The sequence below is a fragment of the Camelus ferus genome, chromosome 34 (genome assembly GCF_009834535.1).
Source record: "Camelus ferus isolate YT-003-E chromosome 34, BCGSAC_Cfer_1.0, whole genome shotgun sequence".
NCBI lineage: Eukaryota > Metazoa > Chordata > Mammalia > Artiodactyla > Camelidae > Camelus > Camelus ferus.
This window is the reverse complement of record NC_045729.1, coordinates 5,272,491-5,296,477: the sequence shown is the minus strand read 5'-3', so window position 1 is coordinate 5,296,477 and position 23,987 is coordinate 5,272,491. Positions and strand designations below refer to the sequence as shown.

The following is a 23,987-nucleotide window of genomic DNA, read 5'->3' as shown; positions in this document are numbered from 1 at the left end:
ATATAACAGTAACATTAATAGCAAATACCATTTTAAGCACTTGCTATGCACCAGGCACCATGCTAATTCCTTAAGATTATCTTCTTTAATCCACACAAATCCTAGGAAATAAACATTATTACCATCCCCTTTTTACAAATCTCTCTGCGTGACCAAGGCTCAGCGTCCAGGGTGGCCCAGCCAGTAACTGACGGGGCTGAGGCTGAACTCAAACTCCCCGGCTGCACAGTCTGCACTTAAGTATATAGTTTCCCTTCCCTGGATCTAATGCTTTCTCTTCTCTGTTCCTATTCACCTCTGATGTGATTTAATTAATTGGGTTAAGATACAAGTTATTTTCTGAGCGCTGGGCTTTGAATACTATGTACACGTTTAATTCAAATACGTTGTCTTGATTTTATTTATATTGTCTCTTTGAGTGTATCACTTTTTATTAATTATTTTTATGCATTATTTTTTAAAATAACTTGAAACTTAGAGAAAAGTTGCAAAAACTATATAGAAACTTTTATTCTCCTGAACTAGTTTGAGAGTTTGCTGCTGACATGATGTCTGAATAATCCCCAAATACTTTCTTGGGAACTTCGTCAAGTGAAGCTATTCTACACACCGTCACAATGAACCATAAAAGCAAGGAAATTAACATTCACTCATTACTGACAACGAACCCTCAGACCCCACTGGAGTTTTGCAAATTGTCCCAAATCATGTCTTTTAAAGAAGAGGGATTCAGGCCAGAATCACATGCTGCATTTAGTTGTCATGTCTTCTAGAAAGTTCCTCAGTCTTTCCTGGACTTTCATAATCTTGATGCTTTTGGAGATTACATGTGGTCAGTTATTTTGTAGAATGCACCCCAGTTCGGGTTTATCCCAAATTTCCTCCTGATAAGATTTAAGTTCTTTCACAGGAGCATCACAGAAGTGGCGTGTTCTCATGGTGTCCTATCCCTTCTCTTTGTCCCGTTACTGATAAGGGTAAATCACCTGATTAAGGTGTCTGACAGGATTCTCCTCTGTGAGGCTGCTCTTCTTCCCTTTGAAATTAACAATCATGTTGTGGAAAAGTACTTTGAAACTATATAAATATCCCATTCTTCATCAAGCTATCAACTTTTTCATTTATTTATATCAGTACGGACTCATGGATTCCTGTTTTATTGATCAGTTTTAATCCATTACTACAAATATTTATTCTGATGCTCCAGTTGTCACAGGTTTGGCCAGAGAGACCCTTCAATCTAGCCTCTATGTCCTTTTTTATTTTTAAATGTTAAAAAAAAAAAAGCAGTTTAAGGTTCACAGCAAAATTGAGGGAAAGGTACAGGGACTTCCCACAGACCTCCTGCCCCCATACATGCATAGTGTCCCCATTATTAGTACCTCTCCCCCCAGAGTTCATGAATGTCTATCTCCTTCTGACATGTCTCCATTATTCTTTGAGCACATCCTTCTTCCTGACACATAAATGTGTTCGACTCATTTAATACTTTTCCTGCCCTGAACCTGGAATTAGGAATTTTTTCAAGAAGCCCTGGTTCTTTTTAGCTGAGAATGGTATTTAAAACCAGAGATATTTATGCTCAGCGTGCTCCTTATGAGTCCATACACGTATATTTATTTCTATATCTCTCTCCATACATTGAAAACCATGAGTTCAGATACTTCCAGTTCTGATCAAATACCACAGATTCCTTCTCGTTTCTCTCTTTTCACCTTTGTACTTCCTCTTGGTTGACAGTATGAAATCTAGCTGCCATTAACTTTGATATAGTTCTTACTGGATCAATCGCCCATGTGTGGCCAGTCTCTCATTACTACCACTGCCTCTCTCCTCTGCTGGCACATTTGTCCTCCCCCCACACCGGGCTGCCACCCCATGCAGACTCCCTTTCCCACCCCGTCTAGACTGTGACACCATGCTCCAGTCCTTCCAGTACCACTTGGCCACCCCAACTCTCAGAAGCCTACTTTGATCAGTTCAATTTAATGGAATTTGGACAGAATCGTTCAGGTAGAGGAAGAAAGTGAATGCACAGTCCTTGAACATTTGTGTCAAACCCTGCAATTCTTTTTCTTTGAGGGTTTGCTGAAAAAGAATTAGTTCTAAGATAATCCATCCTAAATGACAACAATTATGCTGATTTTATTCTCTTTTCTAACTGCACCAGGTAAAAATTTCCACTGGGTCTCGTAACTTCTCCTGTGAAAAGAATCCTTAAAACCAGTCAGCAAGTTTAATTGTCATTCACAATGTCAGTAATTCTTAAACTTCTGGGAATTATTCAACACATTTGGGATTCTGATGAAAAAAATTTGAATCCTTTCAAGTAAATGTTTGCATCCAAGAACTTTTGTTTGGCTGACAGCTTATTACATACTTACCATATACAATGGCTTTTCTGACTCTGCTATATGCCGAGTACAAAATATTTTGAAAACAATGCCAGGGGTTCACAGATAACATTACAAACCTCTCTTTATGAAAGGACTACTGGCATACTTCAAGATGACTCCATATTAAAGAGACTTCTATCAAATTCAGGGAAAATAACTTGCAGATTGAGTCAGCCATGCTGTTTATGTACAGAAGCAAATCTTAAAATATCAACTGCTAAATCACAGATGGACAATAAACATATGAAATACGCTCAAACTCATGAATAATCAGGAAAACGCTCCTTAAAATCACAAGATACGATTACTCACCCAACACATTAGCAAAAATTAGGAGTTGGCAAGATTGAAGATCAATGGAAACATCTTACATCCAGTTTGTGAGACTCTAAATCTGTACAACCACTTTTGAAAACAATTTGACATTTTTAGTAAAGGTAAAAATGTATACACTATAAACCAGCAATTCCACTCCTGTCTGCAAGTATATCCTAAAGAAAAATCACAAGAACATATGTAGCAACATTATTTGCACTACCGAAATGATGGAAGCAAACCAAAAATCTATCAGTGAAAGAATGAATGAATAAATGTGATGAAATAACATACAGTGGTGAAAATGACTGACAGGTAGGTAAACAACATGGATGAATCTTACAAACATAACACTGAGTAAAAAAAATCACAGAAGTATGCATATGGTAAAAATACATTAATATAAATCTTTTAAAATACATTAATAAAAATCTTTTAATATGGTCTTGAGAATACTTGCCCGTGCATTTAAAAAAAAAAAAAAAACCCAAATTCAAGATTGTAATTACCTCAGAGGGAAAAGGCTGAGATCAGACTGGGTAGAAGCCCACGGAAGTCCTCAAAGATATTTGCAATGTTCTTCATATTTCTTAAATTCATGGCCAATGTACAGATGTCAATTTTGTTATTTGTAATATTTTACACACATGTGGAATATTCTTTTACTATTATTAACTATTTAATTTTTAAAAGTAAAAAAAAAAAGAGCTGCCTTCTTGAGGTTCCTTGCACCATTATAATTCCTACAGGTAATTATTTTATTGTTTGGAGGAGAGAATATTCTGAGGCCAAATAAATATCATGAATTTTTAGACATTACTCTTCTTAGCCTACTTATAAGGTGGATAGTTTATCCCCTTCTGCAGGTGGAGAAGCAGATTCACAATGGGTGAGTTCTGGCCCCAGGGTCTTCCGGATGAGTAGAGGTGGGGTGAGAATTGGAAACAATGTCTTTCTAATGCTAGTCTGTGCTCTTCCTGCTCCATCAAATGCTACAAAAGGTTCCCATACAAATTGTCTCATCTGATCCTCTCAACAGCATTCCAGATGAGGCACTGATACCTTCATTTGTAAAATGAGTAAACTCGGAAGGACTAAATGGCTTTCCCATAGTCTTGGCATACAAGCATTTAAATCCAAGTCTTTTGACTCCTCAATTCAGTGATTTACTGACCACGAAGACTATCATCTTCCCAATGATAACTTTAGAATAATTGGGGAGTAGAGCTTTAAATTCACTTGTCATACTAGAATAGAACCTCCAGAGGTATGTGATTAAAATCTTCTGCATCATTTCAGTTTTCTTTCCTCTCATATAAGGAACTGAAGTGACACTTACCAAGAACTATTTTATATTCTAATAGCTTCCTAAGTACTGACCAATTTTCCTGGTTCTAAGATCCCTAGCTCACATGTCCTGTTTCCTAGAATGGGAAGCCCAGTCAAGTAGGTTCAATGATTGGCTCAAGATCACACAGAGCTCTCAGCAGTCATACCTTCTGACTGCCAGGTCCATGCCTTCATAATCTAAGTCAACTTTTCTCAGCAGTGAAAGAAAATTCCTACCTAATTCTTCATGTCCACCTCAACCTCTAGCTTATTTATTTCACCTGACGTGGCTTTCAGTACTTTGTTCTGTCATCCTCAAGAAACTCTTAACCTCTGCTGGCCAGACAGACAGCCAAGAGTACAGAGGGCACATTGTACCCCAGAGTGCTATTTTGGTTCCACTTGAACAGTGAGATCTTGCAAAGGTTGTCACTGCTGTGACTCTGACAATTTGATAATTTACTTTTAACAAAAAATAATTTGTGTAAAAAACACATAAAACAAACCCCACCCTGGTATTGAGGAACAGCAATGGAAATTATATTTTCTTTTCTTTGAAACACTGGTCACTTAAAATCAGTAAATAATAAGAAAGTGACACTGGTCACTTTAAGCCAGAAAATGATAAACTTTTTAGAACATTTCAATCGGTGGTTCTCTTTTAATTTTACTTGGTTTGTATAGATTGTATTTAATTTGTATTCACGTAGAGGAATTCAAGGTTCCTCTTTCCATAGCTCAAGGAAGCAAAAAGGGCATTTTGTGAGGTCTGAGGTGTGGAGATGGATGAGATGGGAGATGCAGAAAGCTGATGATAATTTTTACTTGATCGGGGAAATCAGGATATAAACATCTGTTGGTTGATCAGTCAATCAACTGATCAATCCACTGATGTGCAAGCACACATACAGACATGCAAATATTCACACATAAGCGGCAGCTACAGACACGTGCTGACATACAGCAGTGGAAATGCAAAACAAATCTCTCATCTTTAACCCTGCAATTTAAATCTAAGTGAAGACTCTGCTTACGTTGGTCTGGAATCTAGTACCTACATTATGCTTTATTCCAAATGTCTAACACTGAGCAGTCTGAGCTGTCATTCTAATGTTAATGATAGGGAAAATTTTGAATGAGACTAGGTACCAAGGGCTAAGTTCATTTTACATATGTTCTCTTATTTAATCCTCCGAATTTTTCATCGGAGATAAGTACTGCTATTATCCTTGGCACTTATTCAGCAGAGGAAACTGAAGCTTGAAGAGATTAAAAGCCCAAGGTCACAGAGCCAGCAAGTGTGGAACTTAGATTCAAATACACATCCTTCTGGCCTCTCAGTTGGTTTTTTCCTCTGCTGTGCTCTGTTGCCCCAGCAGCACCGACCTTCTTTCTTTAACACCGAACAGTCTGATTCTATTCTGGTCAGTCAAATGTTTTCCTGTTTCTAAGTGGAATAACCTGTATTTTGCATTTTCTAGGGAAGGGATGGTGGTGTTTGGGAAAAGAAGTGACTCTGTCTTCTGAGAAGCTGATTAGAAAATTTCCAGACTGTATCATGGTAATAACTTAACCTCAAACCCTAAGACATTTAGGTGAGCCAGGATGGATGTCCTCAAAGAGGAAAGGGTCAGACAAATACTTCATCCCTTAGATGCAGTCATTGTCCTTTATGGCTCCTCTGGCCTCAGAGAGCACAGAACAGTAAGGTCAGCCAAACAGATGTGGGGGCAGACAAAGCTCCCCGTGTGCTAGCCTCCTCCAGACACTTACGTGAACATCAAAGGCAGCTTTGAAGATCAAAAGGAGAAGAAGTCAGGAAGACAGCCTGAGGGCCTGGGGACCTGTGAAGGGCGCTGTTTCCTTGGCAGTACTGCTAGGTTTCGAAAGGAGAGAACAGAGGGAGAGGCTATGGAGAAAACAGTACCTTAGGCTTCACTTGATCATCCCACAAGATGGCCAACTCCACGACGACAGCCAGGATCTAGAACTTCTGGTTCTCTACTGTCTACGTAAAGCTTAGTTCAGAGCAGGTTCTGTGTAAATAATAATTCATCCACGTAGTCGGTTATAGTGACTCACACTGGCCCCTTGAATGACTGTTAGGGCACCAACTGTGTGCTTCTCGTCTAAGTGCCAGAGATACAGAAGTGGATGAACCAAAGTCTCTGCTCTTGTGAAATAAAGAAATCAATACAAATATACATTATGTTAGGGGGTGTAAGTGCTAGTAAGAAGAATAAAACAGAGTGAGGAGAAAGAGGATAAAGAACAAGAAATTAAGGTCCTAGATAGAGAGTGTGATGAAGAAAGATCTCTCTACTGAGGGGCATTTAAACAGAGAGGTTTCAAGGAATCCAAGGAGTGACAGTGCAGATGCGGAATAACAACCTAACATAATCAGTGAGTAATTTTCATTTCCTCATCCCCATGCCTCCAGCCCCGACTTGCTTGAGTGCAGAAAGGGCGGTGTCTCTCCCAGGGACAGCTAGGAATCCCCGGCGCGCTGTCAGGTGCTCTTGAATTAGACTTGGTTAATTGGCTTATAGCCTACTACAAACATGGAACCACATTTTATCATTCTTGATATCAGCTAGCGAGTACATGTCCCTTTCTGCCCGTCGGTCATTTTCCCAAAAGGTAAATGGGAAGAGACTATTTTCTGGTTCCTACATCTAAGGGGGCTTCTGTACTATCGCATGTAACTGAAAAGACATCTGAACTTCCTACTGCAACTGGAACTGTTTCAAGCTGTCCCGATGAGGTACTGGAGAACTTGTAAGGCATGGATGTAAATCATGTGCATAATTCAAATACGGACAATATTCATTTGCTGCCACTGACCAGACTAATTTACCTGCTGATTTTTGCCACAACTTCACTCTAAGGCCAGACATACAATGCCCTAGGGCATGAGAGTAGCACTTGTCCGGTGGACCATAGTGGGAGTGGCCTCCCTCAGTCAAGCGCTCCATAATTTTTCCAGAAACAATGTACTCATGGGTATGAGCAATTTTTATTTGATTCAAATCTAGCATTTATTTAGCACTTTCTCTATGCAAGATACCTATGCTGGATGTTTGGAGGGTTTGTTAAAGAGTGAAACTTCTCATCTTGTTGTACCTCCAGCTGCTCCTACCGTCCTTTCACAGACCTTACTCATGCCGTGGAGTTTATAGCACAAGTGTAATGCACATGTGTGGCTGGAATTACGTAAACAGTTGCGTTTACGTATCTGGAATGTTGTTGAGAGACAGTTGGCCCTTAAGAGACTAATTCCCAATTCTCTTTCCCACTCTAGTGTTGAACGTTTCCACATTATACTTCATCTCTATGAAACAAGTGCCAGATGTAGACACACTCAGCTATAGGAGAGTGTATAAAAGTTAGCACAGAAATTGGCAGTCAAAATGTGAACAAAGATTCACTTATTAAAATGTTCAAGAAGGACTGTTCATCTCGGAAGAATTTACTAGAGCTCATTTGATAGGCACACATTATCAGCAACGCATCTCAGTGTGTCTCATCTTCACCTGATGAGTGGATGAGGATGTTTAAATTTAAGGACTCTTGAATTCTGACAATGAGAGGACATGGTTCCCAGGCCTTGCCTCATTGTGGAAAAGTGTGTGGGGGGACAAGGGGGACATAGGTAATATTTTATAGCATGATGATAGAGAAGAATTGGTTTCTGGTGAGGATGGATGCCACAAGGAAGGCCAAGGTGAAGCAGAGACAACACTGATATCCAACAGCTACTCAGTGGCTTGGCCTCACTCACGGGTCATTCCAGGAGATCAAAACCCTGTGTCTGCCCTGTAACAATACAGGGCTACTATGATAAAGGAAATCCATTCAAAAATACCTTCTTAGGTGATCATAAAGCCAGAAACACTGAACCCAGAAATTATTTGAGGACAGGCATAATTCTGATACCTTTTCCCCTTAAATTGTAGCTACAGCCTTTATCATGCCACTTTTTGAATTCTAACAAAAAATGTGCCCATTGGCTTCTAACAAAATATGTGCCCATTGACTATGGAATAAAAACTCTCTAGCATACTAACATGTGAGGGTCTCAGCTTCAAGCACTACATAAAAATGATACATACAAGCCTCTGAATATATAGTTGCTGCCAGGAAGCCACTATTAATAGGAAATGGGTTTTCACTTACTTTTCCTTGGCCACATTGAGATGCATTATAGTCTCTTATTCATCCTTTCTGTGGGATCGATGTGACATATTTGGCTTAAAGAAGAAAAGCATATATTATACATGCTTCTATGAGCCAAACCTCATCACATAGGCTCCAGGAGAGCACTGTTTGGTGGTAAGTTGTTAAAATTCACTTTTAAGGAGAAAAAATTATTGGCAGAAGTCTAGATGGAGTGTCAAGGGTGATGATCTCTTTAAAAAGAAAGCAAATTGGACTTTCCCAGTAGATTGAGGTTTAGATCTCAGCTCTACTACTTACTAGCTGCATGATTTTGCATAAACTATTCCAGGCTCTTTTACCTACAAATTTAGTTCATGATACTTATTTCACATTGTTGTTGAGATAACGTGAACTGAACATAGTGCTCGAAACAGGAAGACCTCAGTTAATGTTAGTTTCCTCTTTCCATTGAAGACCTAATTGTCATAATATCTCTAAAAATAGTTAACTAGGACTTCCATGTCCAGCCAAGATAGAATAAAAGGATATGGGTTCACCCTACAACTTTGAAGATGGGTAAAATATATGAAACAACAGGACATCAGGCAACAAAGAACAATGACCTTATCAGAAGGGAAACAAGCAAGGTGAGGCAGCTGACTGCTTGCAGAACATTTTCTGGCCAGAGCACAGAGAAGGGGGACCCGGGTGAAGTCTGGCAATCTTCCTGAGACGAGATAGAACTAGGAGTCTGGGAAAGTCAAGGTGGCTACAGTCCTCAGGGCATAGCACCGAAGAGGAGAGAGCTGCACAAAGACAGAACTCTGAAGAACTGTAGAAGGTCCTGCTCAAGCATTCAGTTGAGTACTAATTAGCCATGTGTGTGAGAAAACTGTCCACACTGGGTAATGATCCAGTAGAAATTATCAGAGGAACAATATCTGAAGCTCACAAAGGGGCAGGAACAGTGTCTAATCCCAACAGCCCAAATGGAAAACTTCATAATTCATGGAGCATAAATTAGAATATTAATAAGGGTTTTGCCTCAAACAGTGAAGGAAAATAATTAACCTTAGATTAAACTTTTTCTTAATGAAATTTAAAGGAATGCTCCAAAAAGATCAACTGTTCCCGAATAACCACAGCCCAGATCAGCATTCAATAATAATGATAATACAAATAAAATGCAGCACTCAAAAAGGCAAATTACATAAAATTTAGCATCCAATTTAAAAATCACAAGGCATGCAGAGGAGAAAAATAAAATGCGTAGTGAGAAAAAAATCAAATAATCAAAACTGACCCAGAAATAACACAGGTGACACAGCTTGTAGACAAAGGCATTAAATCAATAATTATCATTATATCTCGTATGTTCAAAAAGCTAGCAGAAAAATTGAACACATTAAATCAATATATGGAAGACACAAAAGTGACAAATGAACTTTTAGAGATGAAACTTATGATGTTGAAATAAAAATATACTAGATGAGATTAATAACAGATTAGACATTTCAGAAGAAAAGCTTAGTGAACTCAAAGCCATAGTTATAAATGCCATCCAAAATGAAACACAGGGAAAAAGAAAACCATCAGTGAACTAAGCGACTTTCAAGGAGCCAAATACATGTGTAATTAGAGTCCTCAGTGGAGTGAGGGAAGATATTTGAGGAAAAAATGGTCAAATTTTCCCCAAAATTAGATAAAAATGATAAACATACAGGTTAAAATGCCTCAAAAATCTCTTAGCATAATTTAAAAGGTTACTAAGGTACACCATAATAAAATTTCCTAAAGCCAAATTAAACAGAAAATCTTAAAAGCCATTTGAGGGGTGGAGTGGGTAATATGTTGCCCAGAGAGGAACAGAGATAAATCTGACAGCAGATTTCTCATTGAAACAATGCAAGCTAGAAGGTATTGAAGCAATATCTTTAAAGTACTAAGAGAAAAAAAGTTGTCAACCTAGAATTTTTCACCCAATGAAAATATCTTTTTGAAATAAAAATGAAATAAATACTTTTTCATATATATAAAAGGAGAAAAAATAATCAGACACCATAACTAGAAAATACATTAAAGGAAATCCTTCAAGCAGAATGAAATGATATCTGATAAAAAACTTGGGCCTGCAAAAAAGAATAAAGAACACCAGACATGGTAACTACCTTGGTAAATATAAAAATGTTTTTTTCCTTATCAGTTAAATCTTTTTAAAAGTTAATTAACAGATTGAATCAAAGATATTAATAATGCATTGTGGAGATTATAACATACATAGAACTAAAAGAGGGAGAAATGGAGATATGCTTTGTAAGTATCTCATAATATACTTGAAGTATACTAGTGCTTGAAATTAAACTGTGATAAGTTCAAGATGTGTGCTATAAATCCTAAAGTAACAACTAAACTAAGTCAAAAAGTTAGCCATAATGTGCAGTATACTGTACATATGTATTTACATGCAATATAATGTGTACGTGCAGTCGAACTGTAATAATTCTACCTAATAAAACTGAAAAAGGAGAAAAAAAACCAAAAAAACAAAAAGTTAGCCATAGCTAATACACTAAAACATGAGATGATACAGAATCATAAAACAAACTTGTTTCTATTACAAACACTAGATATTGTTCCATTGTCTTTCTTCATACTCATAAACACTTAGAATTTTAGAAGCATTAAATATGGTAAACTTTATGGATAAGAAGTCATACTTCATTGTTTTCATTTTCACCTTCTAATTAGTCATGAATTTAGGCATATTTATATATGTTTATCCACCAATAAGTATTCTCTTACATAAATAATTTGTTCATGTCTCTTATTTATATACTGCTATTAATATATGTATTGATTTAGAAGTTCTTTCTAAGTGTTGTTAATGTTTCAGTTTCTATTGCTTTATAAGAAACCGCTCTAAAACTCAAAAAAAAGTTTGGAGAGAAAGAGAGAAAATGGAATAAAGACCATATGGGACTCATAGATACTAATTACTATATATAAAATAAACAACATCTTACTGTACAGCATAGGGAACTACATTCAATATCTTGTCATGGCCTATAATGAAATTGGATATGAAAAGGAATATATATGTGTATAAATGAATTACTATGCCATACACCAGAAATTAACAAAACATTGCAAATTAACTATCTATACGTCAATTAAAAAAAAAAAAAGCCCATGTGGGACAAACAGAAAATTAAAAGCAAGATGGTAGATTAAAATAATCACATTGAATGTAAAGGATCCGAACACATTAATTAATGCAGAACTTGTTAGATTAGGTAAAACAGACCCAATGGTATGCTTTGGTATGAAAGCTACAAATAAGTTAAATTTGTAAAAGGATATAAAATGAGGTAGCCTACTAATATGAATCAGAAAGCTGCAGTGGCTACATTAACACTAGAGCAAACAAACAAACAAAAAATACTAGAGCAAACAAGATTATCATGGATAAAGAGAAGCACTTCATAAGTGATAGAGGAAGGAGGTCAGTTCATAGGGGAGGTCAGTTCATCAAGAGGACATCATAATCCTAAACGTTTAGATACCTAATAACAGACCTTCAAAATACGTGAAGCAAAATGGACATAACTTCAAGGAGAAATAAACAAATCCACAACTACAGTCTGATATCATTTACTGGCTCTGATAATTTTCTATGGGTTACTTAGGTGGGCAATGGCTTTTTGACAAACGTGTTAAGGCAATCCAGTGGGGAAAGGGGAGCCTTTCCAACGAATGATGCTGGAACAACTGAACATCCACATGCGAAAGACAAAACCAAACAAAAACTCCCAGCCATTTCTCACACAGTATACACAAAACCAGAAGCAGAATCCATAAAAGAAAAAAAATTGATAGATTAGACTTCATCAAAGTTAAGAACTTCTGCTCTTTGAAAGACACTGCTGAGAGAGAATGAAAAGATAAGTCACAGACTGAGTGAAAAAGTCTTTTCTTCACGGGTGTGACGAAGAACTCATATCCCAAATACATATGGGACTTTCTAATCTCTATAGGAAGAAAACAAACAGCCCGTTTTTTTTTTTTTAATGGGCAAAAGATTTGAACATTCATTCATCAAAGAAGAGCTTCGAATGGCAAATAAGCACATGAAAAAACGTTCAATGTCATTAGCCATTAAGTAGTGCAGATTTTAAAAAATGATACACTGCTACACACCTATTAAAATGGTTAAAATTAACAAGCCTGAGCATACCAAGTATTGACAAAGAACTGAGACTCGCATATCTTGCTTGTGGGACTGTCACATGGTTCAATGACTTTGGAAAAGCAGTCCATGGGCTAAACATGCACCTACGATGTAATTCAGCTTCTCCAGTTCTATGCACTTACTTAAGGGAAAAGCAAGCATTATGTCTATACAAAGACTTGCACACAAATATGCATAACAGCTTTATTGTAACAGCCGAACACTAGAAATAATCCAAATGTTCACTAACCGGTTAATGGATAAACAAATAGTGGTATAGCCATAAAATAGAATACATTCAGTAATGAAAACGAATGAACTATACATGCAACAATATGGATAAATCTCAAAAGTGTTTATGCTGGGGGAAATAAGCCAGAAAAAGAGTGCATATTATGTGTTACTCAGTTTGGGCTTCTATATCAAATTACCATAGTAGCTTAAACAGCAAATATTTATTTTTCCCAGTCCTGGAGTCTAGGAAGTCCAATATCAAGTTACTAGGACAGTTGCATTCTGGTAAGGGCTTTCTTCCTGGTTCATAGCCAGTGCCTTCTTGCTGTGTCCTCCCATGGTGAAGGGGTTAGGGATTTCTCTGGGCCCTCTTTTATAGGCTGTAATCTCATTCATGAGGGTAGGACCCTCATGACTTAAGTAGCTCACAAAGATCCCACCTCCCAATGCTGCCACCTATGAGGGTTAGGATTTCAAGATATGAATTGTTGGGGGTGGGGAGAGGGGGACATGAACATTCAGGCTATAGCATATATTAATTTTACTTCAATACATCTGTAAAAGATAGTTGGGTCCAATCTAGTTGAAATAAAACTTCATAATTGTAGTATGCTGCACTTTCCTAAGTACGTTCCTCAGAACTAACAACCCATGGATTTTAACAAGGTTTTACTCGAAAAGGGTATTCTGTGGTTTAATAATTGAGAAAGTCTGAGCTAAACATAGTTAACTGATTGCTTTTGGGCAGGACTTCTGTGAGATTTTAATATGCAAATACACATTATGAATTTCCAATAAGAGCATATTATTCAGTATTTCCCTAACTAATTTGACCATGGAAACTTTGTTCCAAGACCATTTTGTAGGATTGAAATGCTGCACAGTACTAGGCTTTCTTGATTAGAATTTTGCTCTTATAAGGACTAAAGCCAAAATGGAGATAATAGCCTAAATTCTAAGGGTGAACCTGGGGACTCAGATCATGAATTGGGTGGAAGGACCATCTTTGCATTCAGGACAACAAATATTTAAAATGCCAGATACAGACAATAAATTTCATGCATATAAGGGGAGGAGGCATAGGTACACAACCCACCACAATCCTAAAATTTAGTCCAATAACTGGGGTTGAAACAAAATGTTGTGGCTGTTCAAAGAAGGAAGGGAAATACTATTTGAATGGGTGTTCTTCAATCTTTAAGCACCCTGCTTAGGACTCCTTTGTAATATTGTGCCCCTCAGCTCTGGTCTATCAAGTGAAGCTCCTTGAAAATGTTTGCAAATGATGCGACTGACAATGGTTTAATTCCCAGAATATATAAAGAGCTCATACAACTCAATAACAAAAAAAAAACAAACAACCCAATCCAAAAGTGAACAGAGGACCTAAATAAGCAATTCTCCAATGAAGACATACAAATGGCCAATAGGCACATGAAAAAATGCTCAATATCGCTAATTATCAGAGAAATGAAAATCAAAACTACAATGAAGTATCACCTCATACCAGGCAGAATGGCCATCATTCAAAAGTTCACAAATGATAAATGCTGGAGAGAGTGTGGAGAAAAGGGAACCTTCCTATACTGTTGGTGGGAATGTAGTTTAGTGAAGCATTATGGAAAACAGTATGGAGATTCCTCAGAAGACTAAAACTAGACTTACTATATGATCCAGCATTCCCACTCCTGGGCATATATCCAGAGAGAACTCTAATTCAAAAAGATACATGCATCCCAGTGTTCATAGCAGCACTATTTACAATAGCCAAGACATGGAAGCAAGCTAAATATCCATCAACAGATGATTGGATAAAGAAGCTGTGGTAAATTTATACAATGGAATACTACTCAGCCATAAAAAAGAATGAAATAATGCCATTTGCAGCAACATGGATAGACCTAGAGATTATCATTCTAAGAGAAGTAAGCCAGAAGGAGAAAGAAAAATACCATATTCACTCAAATGTGGACTCTAAAAAAAGAAAATAGAAGACTAATGAACTCATCTACAAAACAGAAACAAACTCGCAGACATAGTAAAGAATCTTATGGCTTCTTGGGGGGGAAGGGGGTGTGAAGGGATAAATTGGGAGTTTGACATTTGCAAATATTATCTACTATATATAAAAATAGATAAAACAAATTTTGTCTGTATAGCACAGGGAATATTCAGTATCTTATAGTAATCTATAATGGAAAAGAATATGAAAATGAATATATGTATGTATATGTATGACTGAAACATTATGCTGTACACCAGGAATTGACACATTGTAATTGAGTATACATTAGTTAAAAAAAAAAAAAAAAGAAATCTCCTATTTGAAATGAGAGGTTGGGGACCCCAGAGCTGAGGCCTCTTGTCCCATGGGCAAAGACTGGGCCATTAAGCCACAGCTGTTTCACCAAATCATGCAGTCCGGGTTGTTTTAATGATTAATAACACTATTCCTATCCCCATCAAAGACAGACAAAAGGAAGTGGATTTCAAACTGCAAGAGGAATGATTAGGTGCCCAAGTGGGAAAAAAGAAAAAGGTCCTGATATTAGTAAATGGTAGAAGTTGTCCTAATATATTGAACACTTGCTGTTGGCCAGGTACTATTAGGCACTTTATAAGAATGATTTTACTCATAAGACCCTCCATGGGTAAATATTTCCTCCATTTCTCAGATGAGGACACTGAAACTCACCATGGTAACAGGCTTCTTTACACTCGAGCAATTAATTGGTGGCACAACCAGACTTGCCACCAAGTTGATATGACTCAAAAAGTCATGTTCTTTTTACCAAAGAACATTTCTCAAGCTGTAGATTTTGGAACATTTGTTTTATGGAACAATAAGAGACATAATGTCTGAAATAAATAAGTTTAGGAAATGCTGAATTAAAGTTTAAATAAATTCCTTTACCAGCAACTTTGTCAAACACACTGGTAATATGTATTATGAATCTCCAACGGGGACGTCTAGTGTCTAGCGTCTAGCATTTTCCAAAGCTGTTTTGTCACGGAACGCCTTTATTTCTGGCATAGCTAAAATCTCCAAGAACTCATGTTACATGGCACAGAATTTAGGGAAATTGGTACTATACTTGTCTGCTTCTGAGGCTCCAGTAGAGATATTCAGAAAGATGAATTAGGTCATAGGATCAAAGAAACAGGACAGGGAGGGATAAATTGGGAGTCTGGGGTTTGTAGATACTAACTACTACATATAAAATAGATAAAACACAAGGTCCAACTGCAAACACAGGGAACTATATTCAATACCTTGTAATAGCCTATAATGAAAAAGCATATGAAAAGGAATATATATATATATATGTATATGTATAAATAAGTCACTATACTGTACACCAGAAATTAATACAACATTGTAACTGACTGTACGTCAATTAAAAAAAGAATTTAAAAAGAAAAAAAAGAAACAGGACAGTTTAAATCCCCAGTGGCTACGTGACCTCCCTCGCCTCCAACATGTGGCACATCCCTGGCTTGTGCTGTGAACACTGGATGGGTGAGCAATTCCACCTTCGTACAACTCTTAACTGGCTGGAAATTATCTACTTTCTAACATACTTCCTTTCCCCTCCAAGTTACTTCATAAAGTCCATTCTTGCTACCAAAGAACAGTGAAACAAGTCTTTCACTACAAGCAGGTGAGGTCACCATGAATTTTACTTGTTCGCTGTGTAGTCCATAGCCAACCTCCACTGCCTGAAGGTTGCAGGCTGTAGCCACCCAATTTCTGATGCAGTTCGGCGTGAAAAATATGGAAGCAGAGAAATCCTAGGTTAGGGACTCTTCATCCACACTCCGGGGGACGGCAGAATGACTCCTGTCCCATGTCACAGCATCCCAGACACCCTGTCCTTTGATACTTCCCACGCCCCCAGTCTTTGCATGGGTGGAAAGAAGGCTCACTGCAGCCACTGCAGAGGTAGATAGCTATGCTCCCACACCAACTCAAGGGTTCTCTTAAGCTGCGCTGTGATGCAAAACAGCAGCCTTCAATGCAGTGCTGACATGAGTGTTGGGCACACCCTGATGCCTAAGGACTAGGGCTGGTTGTGCACAGAATCAGCGCTAGCAGCGCCAGACAAAAGGTGACTCCTCTCTGCACCACAAAACCTTTCTCCCTAGTGATGGAGTATTTTCCCATCAATATGGTCTTATAAAAATGGTATAGGTTTCTTCTCCCTTCTTTGATATAAGGTAAGTAGAAAAAGTAAATAAAAAAAAAAAAGAAATATAATATGGAAACAATTGATAATATTCTAATTAGTTCTTTGAATGTCTGAATCTTGTGAGCATATAAATACAATCCTATACCAAGGGCAGGAATTGTGTCTTATTTATTTCTCCATTCCCCGCATTTCCTAGCAGAGATTTACACTCAGTAGGCACTCAGAAATAGCTAAAACAGTTTATCCCAATTATTTGCTTGGGAAAAAAAGTAGAAAAGTCATTGTTCAAGGAATAGACTCTCACCAGTTTCAAATGAGACCTTTCCTTGGATAAAATTGGGATATTTTATAAAATCCTGTAGGATCATTAGTTCCTTGGAAATATAATATTCCATTTAGGATTTTAAGTAGGAATTTAGTAAAAGTGACTTTGTCCCTTAAATACAGAAACTACCCAAACTATCCCACAACTTATAATCCTTCTTAGAGCTAAAAAATGTCATGAAACTCTCTTAAATTCATGCTTACTTAGAAATAATTAGAGAAAAAAACTACACGTGTTCAAACACTGAATAATCTCAAATACACTTATATGAGAATGTGAAAGGTATTTCCAATGACTATTAAACAGTTATCTCTGACTTAGATATTCATGCTACTTCAAGTGCAATCTGGGACCATGGTATTTTAGGCTGGCAAATACCATGGAGGTCTGCTAAAAAGCCCTTTCCTTCCTCATCTAATAAACAAGGGAATTGAAACCCGGGGAGATGAAGTAACACGACCTAACTAGGCACAGCATGTTACTGTCAAATTCGGGACTAGAACCCAGTTTCCCAGTTCCCAGACCAATACCTCAAGTAGCTTCTCTCCAGAGCAGATCTTTCCGCTTTTCCAACTAAATCAGCCCCACCCCTGTGGACCAGGAAGCCTCTCCCAATGGATCAGAGAATCAGCCTCATTAGAAACAAGGTTGTTTGTTTCTTTGTTTCTTGAAAACACATTGTTTTGCATCAGCTTTTCCTAGGGCTTTGGTGTTAAGAATTTTTTCCCTAATGGAGATCTTGTTTGTGCTGACAAAAATACTTCAAGCGCTAAGCAGTCACGCAGTCGCACCTTGAGCAAGATATTGAAAGGAAGTGTTGTCTGATAACCACATGTGGACAAGGAGCAGGGTAATAGATTTAATAGTAATTAGTCCTCCAAGAATCTCACTTGAAACTCATCAGCCTTTTCATCTATTATTTAGAGAACTTTTACAGAGTTAGCTAACATCACTTACAGGACATATCCCTTAATAGTCTAAACATCATGAAATTTCTCAAACAGGCAATTCTGGTGAAGGAACAATCCAATTTTGTAATTAACCAAATCAGATTTTCCTGAAATACAGAACAAAGAAGATATGGAAGAAGGAAAACAAAACAAGCATTTGGTCCAAGACCTAGGCACCAGACCTAGACAACCTTAATGATGGTTCCCTCGATGGCAGCTTTATTAGGGCAGTTAACTTATAAGGAATGTTAAGTTGGTGCCTAATGGGACCAACTTGACATTGGGTGTCAAGTACTGTTTAGAAAGGCTTTATTTATTTTATTTGTATGTGTATTTGTTTTGTTTATTTTTGCCACATAAGTATTTTTTTTTGCAAGTTTTGTCAGAATAAAGAGACCCCTAAAATAATCTAAATAGCACCTACTCCTTAGTGAAGAAAAAAACACTTTTCTTAAATTATAGTGTCTCCTGGCAAGAAAGAGGATAGGTCTATTTCTTCAGGGATATTTTCCAGTTCTCCAGGCTATAAGAACTCAACAAACAGATGGAGGGAAAAGAGAAGTGCATGCCAGAAGCCGTCCCTGGGTCACACTGGGTCTGCACTGACTGCCTTGGAGTCCCTTTCTGTCTGGGAAAGGAGGAGGGCAAGGCTGGCTGATGCAGGGGACAGGTCTGCTCTGTGTCTGGGCACTTACTGTCAGCCGGCGGGGCAGGACTCCAGGAGTCAGCTGTTGATCAGCCACAGGGCTCTCGGGAAAGCTCACCCCTGAAGGATGGGCCCTGTGGGAACAGAACGTCATTAGCTCGGCCATCTGAGTTCTGCTTCTTATTACAACTCCTTTTAGCAGGAGAGACATTTCCTAGCGGTCGGGCATGTTCAGATTTATTGCTTTATTTGCTGGGTATTGAATTAAGGAGAAAAATCCACCACAAGAATTCCTTAGCAACGCTGAAAGGTCATTTGTCTCATCAAATTCTGTCCTTTCATTGCACTCGTTCTATCCAGAATTTCTCTAATGGTTACTTAATAATTCTAGTATTTGGTCTCAGCAGCCTTCTCTGCATGAAACACCTGTTTTGGCAAAGTTCAAAAAGCTTCTGTACTCACTAAAAATGATCTGTTATGGGGTGTGCATTTCTAATAATTCCAGTGTTTTCATTTCCGTCGTCAGCATACCCACATTCAAACATGCACACACTTTAAAGTAGCTAGATCCTCAAGGACTGTTTTGAAGAAACTCATCCACAGATCTACATAATTGGTATTGAAACAGAAGAATTCTTTTTCAATAATATGGGATATACAATGTTATTGACATCATGTTTTTCCAAAGAATAATGTTTATTTTGGTAACTATCCATGATAATGGATAGTACTATGATTACTATCCATATAAGGCTACGTTAATTTAAAAATCTGGTTCTAAGCAATAGTCAATGTTTCAGTTGCATAATAGACTATATGTATTCAGACAAATTTCTTAATGTTCACTTAATTTCTAGAAACTCCAGTACATGTAAGATATTCTTACTCTTATTAATATGCCTAGTTTGACTTTTTGACTCTAATATACCTCTCATGATTTAATGATTTATGACTATACACACATTCTAACTCAGTTTGAGATACTGTGGTCAGTTCTGTACTGTACAGGATGCAGGTCCCATGAGGAATTACCATGGCACAAAGTTACCAGATGGACAAGGTGAATGGACTTTCAGGCAGAGGTCCTCCTCTGGCCCCTACCAATGCACTAGCACCCTGTGAGGGCCCTTGACCAGTTGCCACCAGCCCAATAAACTGCAGGTGCCAGTATGTGGCACAAATACTTGGCAACGTCTCAAACGAAAGGCAGCAAAGCCCGGTGGAAGGTGGCTTTGGAGTCAGACAAATTGGGTTTAAATCCTGCTCTGACACTTAATCTGTGAAGTGTCATAACCTTGGGAAGGTTATATTATATTTCTCTGACTTTCAGAGATAAAATTAATCCTGAAGAGTTACAGTTGGGTCGAAGGTGGTTGGCCGTACCGAGCAGTGGTTAAAGGCACAGCTTTCTAAGTGTCAGTCCTGCTCCACCATTTTTCTAGTTGCTCAACGCTGGGCAGGTTGATGTGAATCACGCTACACCTTTGCTTCTTCACCTGCAACATGGGGGTAATCACTGTAGTTCTCAGAGGGGTCTGGAAGGACTAAATTTTAAAAATAAATGAAAACCATCTTTCAGAATACTCCACACATAGTGAGCACTGAGTATTAGCTATTTATTTTTACCAAGTGGATCTCAAGTTCCTAGCATTAGGAGGTATGCGCTACCCTAAGCTCAAGGTCTATTTCATCGGTGCTCCGGTCCTTGGTTTCTTTTCTCTGTGTTCTAATACCACTGGGGCCACAATTATAAGAATGAGAGTTAACTGCAGAGCTAGTGAAAGGAACTTATATTCATAAAATGTCCTAGAAAATATACTCTGTTGTTCAACTTTGTAGGTCTTATTTTTAATAGACCTTTCAAATAGCTAATCCTAAAGCCAGATATTTTGAAGAAAAAGCATACTTCACTTATCCTCTCCGCTGAAGTATCTGTTTATTTTTTAGTGAAACAGTTGCAGCTGACGTAAACACTTAGCAATCAGGATATTTTTGAAATGTTTTCCTGTTTTCATTAAATATTGTTGATATTTCCAAAGGGAAATGCTTTATGCCTTCAGCATTACTTTTAGAATTAGAATGATACATATTTATGACATAATATGCCACTTTTGAAATTTTTTTGCATTTAAGTTTCTAAAAAAATGATATTTACATAAATTTTCCTCAAGCATTTGTGTAACTCTCTCAAGTACACTCTGATGATTTTACACATACATATTCCTTTCATCTTCTAATAGCAGATTTGTTTATCTCCTCATTCAATCAGAATATTTGAGATGAATACTGAAATAATTATTGGCTTTTAAAAAATCATGTAATCACAGCTGGGTATGGATGTAAATGATATACATATTTCATCAGTTTTAAAAGGTACTCATTCTTTATACCAAATTCATATAGATGGATTTTTAAATTACTTTTGATTATAGTTTAATATTTATAAATAAAGGTGGCTTAACCCTACTATCATCTAAAGAAAGTTTACTGTCAATTTCTAAACTTTGGAAATATAGAGGACATTTCTATTTACCATTGGTGCATAATTTATGTGTATATTATCTGTGTATATATGTACATATATGTCAATATAATACATATAAATATATAGTATTACATATTGAGTCAGCAGCAGTATATGCTATTTATTTATTTGTTTATTTTTTTAATGGAGGTACTGGGGATTGAACCCGGGACCGCATGCCTGCTAAGCACACACTCTATCACTTGAGCTATACCCTCCCCCGACCAGTATATGCTATTAATGCAATCAAATTACCATCTTGACATCCTCTAATCATTTTTTTCCACCCTCTCCCTTCTACTACCATCACTACTGGTCATGATTACTGTACCATCCATACTCATTCAACAATCATGATGGAAGATACCAAGGAATTCTGTGTTTCTATGCTCTGCACTCCTTTTCTGGTCTCTCCATCTTCCCCTAGCCTCCATCCCTATCCCAACACATCCACATGGACCACACATGCAAATGCAAACACACACACACACACACACACACACACACACACACACACACACGATACTTCAAGTCCATGCCTACAATGAAAGCTGCCTTAACCATGTTTAAAGCTTGTATATTATTTTCTATTGTATCTGCACATAGGCAAGCTATACATATATAGTAAAAGAATGCACATTAATTTGTATATACATCTATATCTTTCAGTATACCACACAAAAGTATATAATTACATAGATGACTACACACAATTTTGTTTCCTAGTTTTTGGTGTAAGAGTGATTTTCCTTTTAGCTGTTAATAAGGTGCATAGAGGAAGCTAACTAAATACTTTTCTCCCAGTGACTCCACAACCTGGGAGCCAAATGGTGACTTTTACAGACATCCCTTTTTGTGCATGGTATTTCTAGGCTGTAACTCCGAGGAGATGAGAGCCGCACATAGGGGAATGGCACTCTCCTGGGCGTTTCTTTATATATGCAGCTGCAGCCTCCGTAGATGTTAGGTTTGAATGATTTTCTACACTGCACTAAGATTATGTCAAAAGGAGCCAGAGTTAATAAACACAGACCATGAGAAAGTAGGTCTTTTTTCAAACGTAAGTGCAAAGACCCCTGTATCCCAAGTTCCTGGCTCAGTACCCAGCACATAGTGGGCATTCAAAATATAGAGATTACACAACAGACTGAATGAATGAATATAGTATAATCTTGGTTCAAGTGAAAATGAAAAGAAAACTGGGGACGAGGAAATTTCTTTTCACTTCCAGGGATGCCTCGCTATGTATTCTGAAGACAAAGACGAGAATCTGGTGCACTGGAACACACGGTCTGTTTCCCAGTCACGCAAAAAGAAACTTGACAAGTTTTCCATTAGAGAATCAGAGTCATGATCTGGTTACAGAACCCTAGACGTGGACCGAGATCAAACAAAGAAGTTGAAGAGAGGCCACTTAGTCTAAACATACTCATATTTCTTAATCAATACACTTGTGAACCAAGGAAAACCTTATTCTTGCCATGTGGCCTCAGTCCACCTATGAAGAAAGCTCCAGACTCAACAGAAAATGTGTGAAAAACAGTCTCATAATGACAGTCTGGTATTATCTATGGTCTGCTGATCATGGTGCAGCTACCCTGTGTTAATGATTGCTTATGGTAAATGACGTACTGAAGTCCAATAAAAACATCGTCCATGTGTAGAGTCAACATTCTACACACTCCCTAAATTTAACACCAGTACTGAAAACAAAAAGGAGGCTTGGCCATCGCAACCTTTAAAGAAAATGTCATCAGCAATCTAATTTCTTCACATTTTTTGGAAGTGGGTGGCCACCTTAGGAATAGCCCTACAGAGGCTGCTTAGTGTACAATGGACCAGGCTCTTCTCCGGAAAAGAGGAACCCAGCTGACCTTCCTGATCCCCCCTGACTCAGCGTTCGCTTCCCTGGATGCATCTGCATACATTCTGTGCAGCCTAATTCTTTGTAACTTAGTAATAAAAACATGGCAAGATGGGATACACACCATGTTTCATGCATTTTAATGTCCTAATATTTGTTAACTTGGAATGAAATATAAAATATATCCAATTTGAGCAGCCTAGCAAGCTGACTGCCTGGCCATCTGTTCATTTCTAGCTTTTATACTTCTCAGCCATTTCACTTCTGCTTTTAATTGTAACTGCCACTCTGATGGCACAGATCCTGAGGCCCTTTTGAATGCCACTTGCAGCCCTCCTTCTGACCCTTGGCTCATCTAAAGTGATGGCTTAATCTCAATTGCTTTTAAATTTATGTTTATACTCAAGAAGTGTTTTATTGAACAATGCAGTTCCATTTAAAAAAATTTTTTTATTTCTTGTTTAATTCTTCACATTGGCTAACCAGGTCCAGAGTCTGGTCCCCAGGACTCTATAATTTCTCTTATGTCTGACTCTCTCTCCTCCATCACAGCTGAAGAGTTCAGTCTCTCTAGTCTATTGCAGGCTATGATTTTGCTTTCACATTGCCACCCTCTCTGCTTGATTAAGTAATTTGTTGACACACTCAGATCTCTGTTTACTCTAGCCCAGGCATTCCAGACAAGATAATTATATCTAGGGCTTCAGGATCTGCCTGTGGTAAAATGTTGAAGTGGGGAAAATGTGTCTTTGAACGTCCTCCCAGATGACTTATCAACTCTATCTCCTTTCCTTCCTCTTTCTTTTCCCTCCTCTCAGTTTGTCCCCA

At 37.7% G+C, this 23,987-nt stretch overlaps 1 protein-coding gene across 17 annotated transcripts in view; it reads right to left on the bottom strand.

Annotated features, from left to right (window-relative positions):
* The window catches only part of LMNTD1 (lamin tail domain containing 1), a 312,291-nt gene that overhangs the window by 152,890 nt on the left and 135,414 nt on the right, over positions 1 to 23,987 (bottom strand). For 6 of the 17 annotated variants that reach the window (XM_032473201.1, XM_032473202.1, XM_032473203.1 and 3 more), the window contains one exon: positions 18,821 to 18,905. The exons of the other annotated variants lie outside the window; for them this stretch is intronic. The gene's annotated coding sequence lies outside the window, so the exon portion shown is untranslated. The remainder of the gene's footprint in view (positions 1 to 18,820; positions 18,906 to 23,987) is intronic. 17 annotated transcript variants of the gene reach the window in all.